The following is a 14,813-nucleotide window of genomic DNA, read 5'->3' on the forward strand; positions in this document are numbered from 1 at the left end:
CAAAAATCACACTTCTCTACCCCCTATCATTTTCCCCTTATTCACTTCTAGTTAGACATCATAATTTTTTACCCTTTCTGCCCATTTTCTTCTTTTTGTATAACTTTCTAGTTAGAACTCTATGTAAAAATTTGGCTTAGGCCAAAATTCACCCAAGAACTAAAGAACTCAACACAAGCACAAAGTAGACCAAAATAGATAGAGTATAATCAAAATGACAATATTCATTCAATATGCCAGCTTGAGAGTACACTAGGAGTGCTTATATATAAAGGCCTCAAGAGAGCTTCTAGAATGCATAGAAGTCAACATCATGATAACTCATACAACTAGGCACATATCCACCATATATGGGTTATCCTCCATTAAGCACGAAATTAAGTGAGATGATGTGAGGATAAGCCTACAATGGTGTAGCACGCAAATCAATGGTGTAGACAACATGTGCTAAATGAAGAGTGCATATAACTGTGTTTTCAACATGACAACTCAGTGAATGATGTGAACTCCTGTGTTGTAGACACCATGTGCATAATTTGAGTTGTGTAACTCAATGAGAGTACACAAACTCCTAAGTGTCTCACCTAAAATAATAATTAAATAATGCATTAACCTAAGTAAAGTTAAGTAAGTGTAATAAGTAAATACTTATTTACACCAACACCTCCCCTTAAGGGCAACTTAGGGGAATACCTTTAAGCTTACAAAATCTAGGATGAAGTGCAAGAGGGGTCCCAACTACTAGGCCATGTTAGGTACCCATGTACATAATGATATGCAATCTCTCATAAAGCGGAGAAAGAGGGAGAACCTCATGGGAAAAACCCTCCCCCAAAAATAGAGATAAATAGGGATGCATGGATGGATGGATTAATCAAGAACCCCCCATTACGACATACATCCAATATACACATAAGAGAATGATGAGAAGAGGAATAGAGATAGGATAGGTTGCGCCCCCCCCCCCCCCCCCCCCCCACAAAGAAGAATGTCAAACAGTGACTGCTTCGATGAAGAAGCTGATCCAAGACTGTAGAATGTTGTTCCTCCCCTTAGGAAGAAACAATGCCAAGGGTACAAAGGAGATGCTTCTGTTGTGTGTGGAAAGAATCCCATGGATAAATGATGTCTTTGAAACCTGCTCAACTAGCTAAAGAACCTATCTCAAAGAATTGTATGTCTCTACAATCGATGAAGAACCCTATTGCAACTATTGATCATAAGTATCCACAATCACTTCAACCTATGAGGATCGATCATGTAGAGAATGAAAAAGAGAGTCAAATTGAGCCATCATGAAAACTGAAGAAGGTAATTCTGCATCAAGAAGAAGAGGCAGATTATCAATACTATCCCCCAAATCTGTCACTGAACCTGTATTTGGAAGACTGGATGTACCCTATTGTTCTGGACCTATCACTATGGCGATGTATGCATGCGAACTAAACTGATGGAGTGACCTCTCACTGCAACTGTCGATAGAACCCCACATGTTTGAAGCTATTGAAGCACTATTGCTTGTGTTACTACCAATTTCCACATGATATGATGTGCAGAGAGGAGTAGAGGATGAGCTAGGTGAACTTTCCTCAAAGTAAACATCCTTCTCCATGAATATCTGATGTGTCTCAGGATCTAGAAGTTTGTATGCCTTCACACCATCTTCATAACCAATGAAGTTACAAGGCTGAGATGATTGTGCCTTGCAACCCTTGGAAGATCTGTTTGCCCATGCAGGATAACCAAAGACTCTGAAGTGTGTCACAATAGGTTTTATGCTGCACCATGCATCAAAAGGAGTTTTTCCATCTAAGGTTGGATGAGGAGAACAATTAGGAATGTGAGTGGCACTAGAGATTGCTTCGACTTCTAATGATGGGTCTAGAGACTTGGCATGAATCATGCAACTTTCCATAGACTTAAGAGTTCGGATCCTCAAAGCTTCAACATCTGTTTTATGCGGATTGAATGCTGAAGGAGTCTAAAGATCAATTCCCTCATGTCTACAAAAGTCCATAAGTCTTTTGTTCACATACATGCTTCCATTGTCCATTCGGAGTACTTTGATGGATTTCCTGGATTTTCATTCTACATGAGTCTTGAAGGCTAGAAATGTGTCCAACATTTCATTCTTATTATGCAGAAAGTACACCCAAGTGAAACTTGAAAAGTCATCATGTGGCGACCCTGGCTAAATGCAGTGTGAGTTCCACGTGTGTCCATGTGGACTGTTCAGGAGAGCTCTGTGTGCCTTTTTGCTTGAGCACCACATGGCATGAAGCTAGCGCAGGCGAGGAGGTTGCCAGAGATTGATGTTTTCTAAGTTGGGGTGCTAGGAACAGCGGTGGCTAGAGTTTTCCACTTTTAATCCCACATTCGTGGGTTTGTGGAATTCAAAGGTGTATTAAAATAATACATTGCAAGCAGTTAATAAAATGGCTACAGGTGCCGAAATTAAAAGGCCATCAAAATATTGATGGCCACTGGCTAAAATGATATTCACCTTATTTAGTTTGGTTGGTTCGGAGGGTTTGGCCGGTAATGGTCAGAATATTTGGTGTATGGCCCGTGAATGTGTGAGCCTGTAGATGCCCTACGAATTAAATAAATAATTCTACCAAATTACAAAGTCGAGTCGAGGTGTCACTGCCCAGTTTGGCCAAAAAAATTTCTCTAACAAACCAACTGATTAAAAAATTTGAACATACCAGTTGGAAAATTAATTATAGAGAATTGAAATAATTCAAATTTGAAAAATAAATTAATTAGATCCGAAATTGACCATACCCAAACTACAAATCGAGCCTCCGGGTTCTGATTTGCAAAAAAAAATTGCCTCATGATCAACTTTCACCCAATATAGGCAAATTTATAATCGATCTTCATTGAATCGACGCTCCAAACGTAATAGTGAGGTTAGATCTAGCTCTAGACGCTCCCAATTTTTGTGGATCCTCCAGATTCATGTCGAGCTACTAAAGCATGAACAGTCTTGAACGGCTATGTGTAGAGAATCTCCCTCAACTTTAATACCATGTAAGAATTTGGCATAGGCTAGAATTCACCCAAGAACTAAAGAACTCAACACAAGCACACAATAGACCAAAATAGATAGAGTAGGATCAGAATGACGATATTCATTCAATATGCCAGCTTGAGAGTACACTAGGAGTGCTTGTATATAAAGGCCTCAAGAGAGCTTCTAGAATGCATAGAAGTCAGCATCATGATAAATCATACAACTAAGCACATATCCACCGGATATGGGTTATCCTCCATTAAGCATGGAATTAAGTGCGATGGTGTGAGGATAAGCCTACAATGGTGTAGCACGCAAATCAGTGGTGTAGACAACATGTGCATAATTAGAGTTGTGTAACTTAATGAGAGTACACAAACTCCTAAGTGTCTCACCTAAAATAATAATTAAATAATGCAAAATAATTAAATAATGCATCAACCTAAGTAAACTTAAGTAAGTGTAATAAGTAAATACTTATTTACACCAACACTCTAATTTTTCCCTCTTTTGAAGTGTTAGAAAGCTCTTCTCATTGGTGATAAGATCGAAATAGTATGATTTTGGAAAAAGCTAAACAAAATTGTAAAAACGGGTATTTCAAAATGAAGGATTACATAAAGAAAAGATCAATATTTACTAAAAAAGTGAGTTGGAAACAATTTACACAAGACAAGAATCCATCTCCAATGCAAGATAAAGTCAAGAATAAGCACAAAGAAAAGTGGAGCAAGAACCACATGCTAATACTAGTACTAATTATGAATTTTGTGTGTGTAAATATCTAATTTCTGCAATCCACCACCAATCATTTGCAAAAAGTAACCAACTCTAATACTAGTATACTAAGTGTCAATACTTACCATAAAACCTCTACATTTTACATCAACAAGGAGAGGAAGTTTATATTCCATCATGAATGCTAGGTGAAATGGCAACATGTCCATGTTATCATCACAATGGAAGCCATGAGACTATCATAAGCCTTAAGAGAAAACCTCATCCCCCACCATATTGATAAATTTACTTAGGACATACAAGTCAAGCACCAATCTATTTTCAAGAAGGCACCAATACAATGGAAAGTCATATGTCTTCAACCAACATGAGACTAAAAAGATGGGCCAAACATTGGCCCATTAAAGTCAATAACTACAACTATTATGATACCTTTCTAATAATTCATGAAAATTTGGTATCTACCAATGCATGTAATGCATAAATTCATGTTTCTTGTGATCTTCTCAGGAAATTTCTTTTTCCAAAGATGTCAAACCTTGAAGCAAGCCCAATGCACCACAAACATATTGTCTTGACCAAAAACTTCAATAGTAAATAGATCTACCAAGATCTTTGATTCTAAATGAATACCGCAATCAAAAATAGAATCTAGAGAACAATAAGATTTGGCATCAAATTCAAGATCTCATTGACCAAGGTAGAATTTAGCCTACATCTTCATCTTGTGTCAGTATAAACAATATCCTATTGTTATTGCAAACTACCATTTTCTATGGATAAATTTGGAAAACATAGACCCAACATGTCAACTATGGTATTATAGTGATAGAGAATTGGAGAGAACTTTAGTGATATTTATTTTCAAACTTCCGTAATCATTATAACATCTTGAATTTATAAGATATTTTCTGGTAGAAATATATACTAACCCACGACAGTCAAATGGAAGAATTATCATAAAAAGTGTGCACATCCATGCAAGGCAACATAATCCTTTTAAGAATATTATTTTGTATGGATGAGAATAAATTATTTAGTTAAGTAAAGGGTAACAAAGAAATGGATTTTAATTCCATCATCTTGCAAAAATGGAAGAACTTATTTTGTATGGTATGAACAAAGTCATTAATTCTTATATAGCAACTTGTATACTATTAAACAATTAATTTTTACATTAAGATTCAACCTAATAAAGACAATCACCTACTCTTCCACCCTTAAATCTTTTTCTATAGTGGTCTAGAAGATTGTTCCCTGTGCCCCCCCCAAATAAAGGTATTCCAAGGAACTTATTTGGTAAGGTTCCTGTCTTAACTTCTAAAACCCTTGTCATTGATCATTTCTTGTCCTTGCATGTATCAAAGTAGATAAAAAATTCTTTACTACAATTAATTGATTATCAAAAACACCTACTTCAGGCCTCCAACATCGATTTTATTGGGCATTCTTCTTTCATTAAATCTTCTCCCATCAACAAAGTGTCATCATCAAATTGAAGGTGAGAACAATTATCAATCCCAAGGGCAATTTTTTCTCCTCTCCACTAATTGATGCACCGTTAAATTGTAATAGGATAATTTTATTTAGAAAAGAACAAGAAATCATAGTTTTGGAGCTTTGAATAAGCTAGATAATTATAGTGTCTCAATCTTATGACTTTCAAGACAAAAAGAACATGAGCTAAGAAACTTAAGCATTCTAGCATGAAAAGACACCTAAAAATTATTAATGTGGTGATTTTTTTCCCCTTTAACAACTTGAAATGGTTTGAACGTGATGAAAATTGGGATTTAAAAAATATAGAATGATCTAGTTTTTTACATGAAAAGGTGATGATCCATGACGAAAACTACCACTAATAATGTTTACTGCATTAACACAAAAAATCTCTAAAACCTCTCTATGGTAGTACAAGGATTTCCTTATATTGTGTTGCTAAATGGTTGATGTAGTTGGGAGACTGAGTTGGACTTTGATTCACTGGTACAAAAGAAAATATCCCTAATTTCATTTAGTATAGTGATTCTCTTACCAAGACTTGGGAAAACTTTGGGCTAGGTTCTAGGAATAATAATTATATTTTTAGAGCAAGTCTAATATGCCTTCTGGAAAATCAGTTTGTACACTTGCCTCAAGTATAGTCACTTATGCTAATGATATATATGTTTAGTCAATGCTTCTATTTTTTTTGCAAAGGTAATATAGCTATGGGTTTTATAGGAGGATCACACTCCCAAGAAAACACTATTAGAAATGGCACAATTTTGTACATGCATCAACATAACTTTAATCTACCATTAACATAGAGAAAAGATCATCTTAAAAATATTCTTGTAAGTTCTTATGGATCAACATAACGTCTTCTACTATACTATTCAACTTCTAGTCATTAATTTGTCCATTAAAGCATTCATTAAATATTGTGTGAGTCCTCACCTTTAGCTAGTTTCAACCGCTTCAAAAGTGCAAATGCTATAGCTTCAAATTTTTACTTTTTTGTCCTAAGAAGAAAGATTCTCCTTTGACAAATGAAGTATTGAAATCTTGCAAACCAACCCTCCTTGGCCTTGGATTTCTCTTTGTATCTCCTTCAAAATTTGGTTTGAGGCACTCTTTCTTAGAAGGGTATGACCTTCATTTATCTCAATCAGTCTTCTTCTCAACTATCCCCTTGGATTTGGGCAAGGTTGTTGCCCTTGGGATTTTACAACATTCAGACTTTGGACTGGCAAGAAGTATGCTAAAGGAAAAATGGGAAAATATGACCATCATAGGACATATTTCTATATGCATTGAACTTTACTTGTGTAGAAGAAATTCAATTTATGCTGATCAATTTTTGTTTAGCTTCAATCATATGTTATGTTAATCTTGGAGAACTATTTTTGCTTGTGATGGAAAATTTTCTTTTGGCACATCATTGAACGTTTGTTTTGTAATACATGAGGTTGCTTTATGATTTTTTCTAGACCTTACCACTTTCATTGTTGATTTTTTATTTTTTATCTCTAGATTTAATTTTAGATCTTTTAATCAAATTTAGATTTAATTTTAATAACTTTTTTCAAATTGCAATCCCCTTCTCTTTGATCTCTCTTCCTTATATCCCTTATCCTTATATAGAACATAAGTTTACAACCCTTCAGATGCCTTGTGACCATTATCAAGTCTAATCTTTATTTAATTTCAATCCCACAAAATTGATTGTCTTCGCTTTGGCACTTCTTATCCTTGGCAGCCTGTGATTATGGTTATATATATTATTTTAATGTTAGGTGGGTGAATTGAATCCTAACTTGTTTGTTTATTCTTGTTTGGTTCTTTGTGCATTGTAGGTGGGTGCTGCAACATAGGAATGTAATCTGCATTGAATTACATGGTCATACTGGAGATGTTCAGTTCTACACAAGTTGTTCTTGGTTGAATGGTTTTAGTGTGCATGCCTTGAAATTGGATGAGGCGGGTAGCTTTTGGTATTTTTACTAATTAAAAGAGAGTTTAATATGATTAGCTTGTACCTTTGGTAACTGATTTAGAGAATTGTTCATAGCATTGAAGCTATAATGTTGATTGATTAGTTGTTGACTAGTTTCTACGTTAATTCTTAAATGCAAAAGCAAGGCAGGTTCCAGGTGCCACCAATATTTTTTTCGTCAAATTGGAGTAATGTGTGTGATAAATAATGGAAGTTTTCAACATGAGATTAACAATGATAGTTGGAAATGTTCTAGTTTAAGAGAAAGAAGTAGAAAATTAGGTCACATTTGAGTAGGATATTTATTGCTCACATCAACACAGACTGCAAGCCTCTTGCAAGTTTCGCCAGACTGCACCTGCATGGATTTTCTAACACTCTCGGGGATGGAATCTATGAGTACATTTTAATGTTCTGGAAGGAGCTTCAGCTACATGTCATTGACCGTGGACATCATCATTTGGTTTTTCATCTTCTTGACTACCCTTCCACATTATTTGTCAAATAAATTTCTTTACTCTTCTCCCTTTTGATCCTTGCCTTTTTGTTTACTTGTCTCAGTATTCTATTAGTTGTAGGTTCCATGTGAATACTTTTCTTATAATTCTGATCTAGCTTAGTTGGTACTTTTGGTGCAGAAAGAGGTGTGTCAAATCCTTAGATTCGCACCCCAGGATAACTCAAAGTCTCAGAGCTGAAAAATGAGGAACTACACCAAAAGGGTTGAAGAAAGACCTTGTAGAGAAACTTGAAGAATTTCTTCAAAAAGAAGATGAGGAGCATTACAACAATTTATCAAGATTTTAAGATGTAAAGATGAATCAGTCGAAAGAAGGCTATCCTGCTACTGGTTAATGCATGGGCTTCACCGAACAATTACAGTGTTATATGTTAGAGAACTTTTGAACACATCCCACAAAGTCAACTGGTTGTTTTTCATTTTATCAGAAAGGTAATTCCACATTAACCATGGGAACTTGCACCTAATTTTTTTTTAAAATCGAAGCCATACTTAGAATGTTTAACTGCTAAGCTTTGATAAGAAAACAATATATGCACACAATAACTATATAAGGTACTCAGAAATCTATTTTCTTTCAGACCATACACCAAAGATCAAGTGTTGGGGTACGTTAAATAGATTAAGGCAGGAAGTTGGTGGAATTCCATTATAATCTATTTCATCAAAAAAGAAACTTCACATCAATAAGGGGAATGCACCTAATAAGAAACAAAAGTCCCTTGCCAAACCTTCATAATATAAAACTGATTAAATTTAAACAATCCATAGTCACACACATAACAATTGGGTTGTGCATTCGTAAATCTATTGAATTATAAATCATCTATTAAACTTTGGTCATTATTTGAAAAAAAAGTAAGTCAATTTGTTTGTTGTAACACTTTGAGCTTAAAAATTAAGTCTTAGAGTATGATGTTTAAGTTGTCCACCAAACCCCAAACGTTGAAACATATGCCAAAAAAATGAAGTCAAAAGTTTGGGTACAAATTCATTATAAGCTAAGAAAGAGATATTCAATCTTGATAGTACTTGACGCTTGTTGAAGAAGGACATGTGCTAAAGAGATAAAGTTAGGAATTTTTGTATGAATCCATTTTAAGCTATAAAGGAGAGATCCAGTGTTGTGGGACTTGGCTCTCGTTGTGAAAACATAAAGTTAGTATTCACCAGAGGTAACATTAATTGGGCTTCAACCCATTAATGAGGTATATTCAATAAGAATTAGTATCAACAAATCATAAATGGTAAAAATAATGTAACCCCTAGAGGGGTTTCCCTAACTCAAATTTGGGGCTTCATGTGGGAATCTACAACTAGTTGGAGCTAGTTGTATTGTGACTCATGATTGATTCTAGGAGCAACTAGTTAATGTATTGCTTAAGCATCCTAAGGCTTAATTTCTAGGCTAAAAGTGTTAAATAGTCAAAGTTGACTTTTCTTTTCAAGTTTAATCTTTTCCTTAGTATGTGATGTTTAAGGATGACAACTACTTAAAGTGGATACTTTGATCAAGAAGTATATGGACCACTCAGTTGTACCAAAAATATTAGGTGTTGCGTATTGCACTGTGTTGTTTTGCTAGCATGATCCTCATCTAGTTAGCTCAACTTAGCACACTTGAAGAAAACCACATTCAAAACTCCAGATCAACAGTACCACACTGGCCAATCTATCTTGACAATTGCAAGCAATTGTGACAATTGCAAATAGGAATAAAAACTATCAATTTTCAGATTTCAACTGATACATCCTATTCCTCTTTCTTGTATAAAAATTTCTATGGTCATCCTTTGTAATCATAGCTAGATAGATTGGGAAATGAACAAGGAGAAGGACTACATAACCATTCTAACATATCAATGCATAAATTTTCCTTTTCAAGTTCTAATGCTTCATTCTCTATTTTTGTTGTTGAATGTTATTTGCATATGTTTGATTTCCCTATTTTGTCTAAATCTTTCACTCTTACAACTTAATTGAATCTCTTTAATGGGTTGTCCACTAGGCTTCACTCCTGGACTCAGGTTTATTGAAATCAAAGCTCTAAATCATGTTGTGTTTTTTAGATTTTATATGGACAAACCTGAGAAAATAAAAAAGAAAGTTAACTCTTCTTGCTAGGTCTATTTGAGTTCATAAAACAATTCAATTAAAGAGAGAATCAAGATGAAGAAGAAATGTCTATAACACCAAATGCTTGATTTTGTATATCTCCATACAAGAAAGGTTACTGCTACAAGAAAAGCCAAAACAAAATTGGAAATACACAAGATAGGTTACCAGAGAATAAAACTCTTCTATGGAACTTTTTGTATGACAGAAATCCACTTCTCACGTGGAGGAAACTAGATGACTCTTCACAACCACATTCTTCTATCTCACGTGTTGCAGACTAGAAATCTTGTCTACACACAAATGCTTGTCATGTTTAGTTGAAATGATTTAGGCCCAAATGAGTACAATATCTTTGTTATGATGGTGTGTAGCTAATATATTTAGGTCTTTTTCTTCTTTTTTCCTTATGTTTTCAATACTATCCAAATATTGACTACCTCATCCAAATTAGAATGACATAGGGGACATTTACAATAAAAAAGCTAAAGTGACATGGAAATGCCTTTGTCATTGCCAATTGACCCCAAATATTCTAATGGTAGCCCAACATACATCTGAATACTCCTTGCACGCTCCATTATTGTCCCGTTCATGAGTTCAACCACTCCATTTTCTTGTAGAGTCTTTGGAATAGTTTTCTATCTACAAATATAATTAGTGGAACAATAATATTCAAACAATTATCTACAATACTCACCACTATTATCATATTTGAGATATTTTAGCTTTTTACAAATCTCATTCTCAACCAAGCATTTCCATTTATTAAAAGTTTGAAATACATCACATTTTTGTCTAAGGAAATAAAACTATACCTTTCTAGTTGCATCATCAATAAATGTAACATAATTTTGAGATCCACCAAGGGAAGATACCTGAGGTGATCCCCATACATCTATATGCACGAGCTTTAATTTCTCATTTTTCTTTTCCTTTGCGCTCTTCACAAAACTAACTCTCTTTTGTTTTTCATACACAAAGCTTTCACATAGATCCATATTGACACATTTTGAACTTGGTAAAACTTTTTTTAAATGAAGTAATTCCATACCTTTCTCACTCAAGTGCCCAAGTCTATTGTTCTATAGTGTTGTTTCAAAATTCATAGCAACTATTTGTTCTCCCTACTCAACTACAGTAATTGTCTTGAACATTCATTTTTCTCTTAAACAATTAAAGTAGAAGGAATAGTATGACCTATACAAAGATATAAGATTCCTACTTTCACACATTTTGCTACTACTAAGGATCCTTTTGAAACCTTCTAATTTATCATAAAAAGTAATTGTGCAACCCTCATCACCCAGTTGTCATGTTGAAATTAAATTTCTACTTACCCTTAGAACATGTAGTACCTCTTGTAGTAGCCAATGTTTCCCATTATGCAACTTAATCTTAATTTTTTCCCTTTCCAACAATCTAACAGGGTTCATTATCCCCCAAATAGACAAGCCCAAAACCCCCTTGGGCATAGTCAAGAAAATAATATCTGTGGGGAGTAGCATGAAATGAAGCCCCTGGATCTAAAATCCATGAATCATCAACATTTTCTAAAGAAAGAAGCAAAGCATCCTATTTGGATTTATTACTTACCACATTTTCCTCCTTGTTCTTTTCTTATTTGTCTCCTTCATTTGTCTTTCAAGTCCAACAATCTTTCTTCTTATGCCCTAGTTTCCCATAGTACCAACAATCTCTTGGTCCTCTATATTGAGACCTCTTTCCCTTTGATTTTCCTCTTGATTTCTCACGATTTTCAGAATTGTTTCATCTCTCATTCACTCTGCCTCTACTTTGTGCATTCAAAACACTTCCTGATGTAGATCCACCTATGTTTTTCCTATGAGTTTCCTCACTCAGAATAACACCAATTACATCATCAAATTTTAGGGTATTAGATCCAAAAATAAAATTGCTCACAACCATTACCAAGTCATTCCAGCTTTCAAACAAAGAACACAAAATCAAGAGAACCCTAATTTCTTCATCAAAATTAACATGTATAGAAGATAATTGATTGGTAACCATATTAAACTCATTTAAATGATCAAAAACTAATCCACCTTCTACCAATCTCATATTAAATAAATGCTTCATGAGAAATACCTTTTTTGAAAGCAAGTGCTTTTCATATAACTTTGCTAGGGTTTCCATCAACTCTTCTTTCATCTTCATTTTTTTAATATTAAATTCCACTAGTTGTGCTAGGCATAATCCAATACTTCCAAGAGTCTTTCTATCCAAAATATCACAGTCCCCATCTATCATAACTATTAGTTTCTTGGATTTTCCTTGCAATGGCCACCATAAATCCTTCTGATAAAGATAGTCCTTCATTAGCATTTTTTGTAACTAAAAGTTTTTCCCATTAAACTTCTAAACCTTCAGCTTGCCCTCTTCTTCCATTGCTCCCACTCCACAATGATATCCCCACTCAACCGTGAGACCTTCTTGTAGAGGACAACTAAAAACAACTAGGCTTTGGTAGCACTTGTTAGGATTAAAGAGACAAAAATAAAAATTATATGCAAATATAACCAATATCAAAAAATAATATTTATCATATAGAAGAGAGCACAATACACAAATATTTAATTTGATTAACCCAATCCTTGGACTATGTCCACCAAAAATGAGTCCAATATTCTTGTTATCTAGTGATTATAACCTGATTACAATATGTAATCCCTTACAACTCAATATCACCACAAGAAGCTACAATCTCATCATACATAATGAAATCACTAACCCTAAGCCATTTTATAAGTTTTTTGTTTCATACAAAATTAGGGCAGTTCATTTTTGGCTTCGAGGGTGTTGCCCCTCAACCCTTCCCTACATCATGATAGGGAGCATGACTGGGGCCATTGACCCCAAGACCCTACAAGGGATGCTACCCCTTGACCCTACCTAGAGTGCTTCCCTAGGAGCCCACAAGGGGAATTGCCCCTTGACCCCTAGAGCATGGGGGCGCTACCCCCAAACTCTTGTAGTAAAAATTGGAGGGAAACAACACCGAATGGAGTGGGAAAATATTACCCCTCAAGTTTTATTAGGATCCACATCACAAAAGCATTTTTTTTACTATTGAAAATTAACATTAACCTAACAATTATTTTTTGAAGGGTATAAATAGGTTAACAAGTTTCAATTAACCACTTTTGCAAACTCGAACTATTGAGTTGAGTAAAATTTGCCAAAAACCTAGTAGAGCAATTGTTCATCATTCTAATTGCAAGAAATCCCTTACCTAAAGGTGCAAAGTCAAAAGCAACAAGAGGAGATCAATTTCTGAATAGAACAAAAGGCATCATGGCAAACAATATTCACAAGGTTGAGTTGATTAGAATCAAATAATTTGATGAGCCATAGTAAGCAGTTACCTCACTAAAGGGAGACATAGGGGATCAAAAAAAAAAATTGTCCTCACTACCTACAAATATGCTTCTCATTGAAGATGTGAGTGCATATTTAACGTCCAAAATTGTGGAGCTAGGAGTAGACAAAATTTATGAGGTATTTTATAAATTTATGGTGAATAGAAGACTGAAGAAGGAACGGGAACACTTGATAAGCACCACATTGCACCATGCATTAGACATTCCTAAGTTCATTCAAAAAGACTGGGTGAGACTTGTACCAAGAAGAGTACATAGAGAATACATGTGGCTAAACAGGCCTTATAGAATCATAAATCAAGTCATCTAGGGGGTAATAGGGTTCAATGGCACTAGAGCAAAGCTAAACACATGAAAGGTCACACTTGATAAAGTGTCTAGAATGACTAGAGCAAGGAAGGAAGGATGGTCATTAGCCATAGATGATATACCAAACCCTAAGATGAGGTGTTCTATCATGGTAATTATATACTAAATCTATTTTTCTAGTGAGTTGAATAGTGTACCCTATAGAGTGATACATAGAGTATACTAGATTATCCACAACAATGCCCCACTTGACCTAAGTGGGTGTTTGTATCAACAGTTGATGATGAACATGGTAAAGTTCATGGAAAACCACAAGGCTCATCTATTTAAATATGGATCTATATTGGTATGTATATTTTTCTATTTTAATTGAGAATATCATGGATAAGGATTAGGAAATTGGTTAAGGGACATGCCCATCTCTAAACAAAAATGCAAAATGTATATGATGCTAGAAGATAATTAAGATGATTTGTTCAAAAGATATTTTAATAGATTTAGGGAAGAAATGTAGAGAAGGGAAATGATACCCTTTACTATAGAAGAGGAGTATAAGAATGAGCTATGTTTTCTATTTTAGATAGATACCCACATGATACATATTGTGAAGCCCATAACGCACTGGCTTACAATATTTTAGTATGAGCAGATAGAGAAAGAAGCTAGAACATGTATCAAATTACTATTATCAATTCATGTTGACCCCAAGTTACAAATGTGTAACACTATCACAATAAGGAGGAGGGTAGTCACTCGAATTGAGAAGGATAGGGATGAAACCAAAAAGGAGGCAAGGAGGGAAAGAAAAGGAAAGATGAAACCAAACCTCAAGACAATTCAAGTAAAAAGAAGAAGGTTACTAGTGAGGAGACACCAAACCCAAGGAGGCAAGAAGTTGACGAGATAAACATTGGCTCAAGAAGTGAGTCATTCTCTTCAAAACTAGAGAAAAATGAAGAGGATACAAACAAGAAGAGGAGGAGAAAAGGTGATGCAAACAAGAAGCATTCACCTATTCAACAGGAGACCAAATCCATCCACAAGTGAATCAACATCAAGGATTGAAAAACCTATAAAAAGAGGTAGTAATCCAACCCCTACACTTCCAATTTAGGATATAGAAAATGATATTGTTCATAATTTAAACTATAACACAATAAAGTATAGATATTATCTCATGCGTGAGAAGGATTAGAATAGTGTTATAAGTGTTGTACTAGTTAGCATAATAAC

Source organism: Cupressus sempervirens, chromosome 4 (assembly GCF_028749045.1).
Source record: "Cupressus sempervirens isolate cs-2001-9-10 chromosome 4, ASM2874904v1, whole genome shotgun sequence".
NCBI lineage: Eukaryota > Viridiplantae > Streptophyta > Pinopsida > Cupressales > Cupressaceae > Cupressus > Cupressus sempervirens.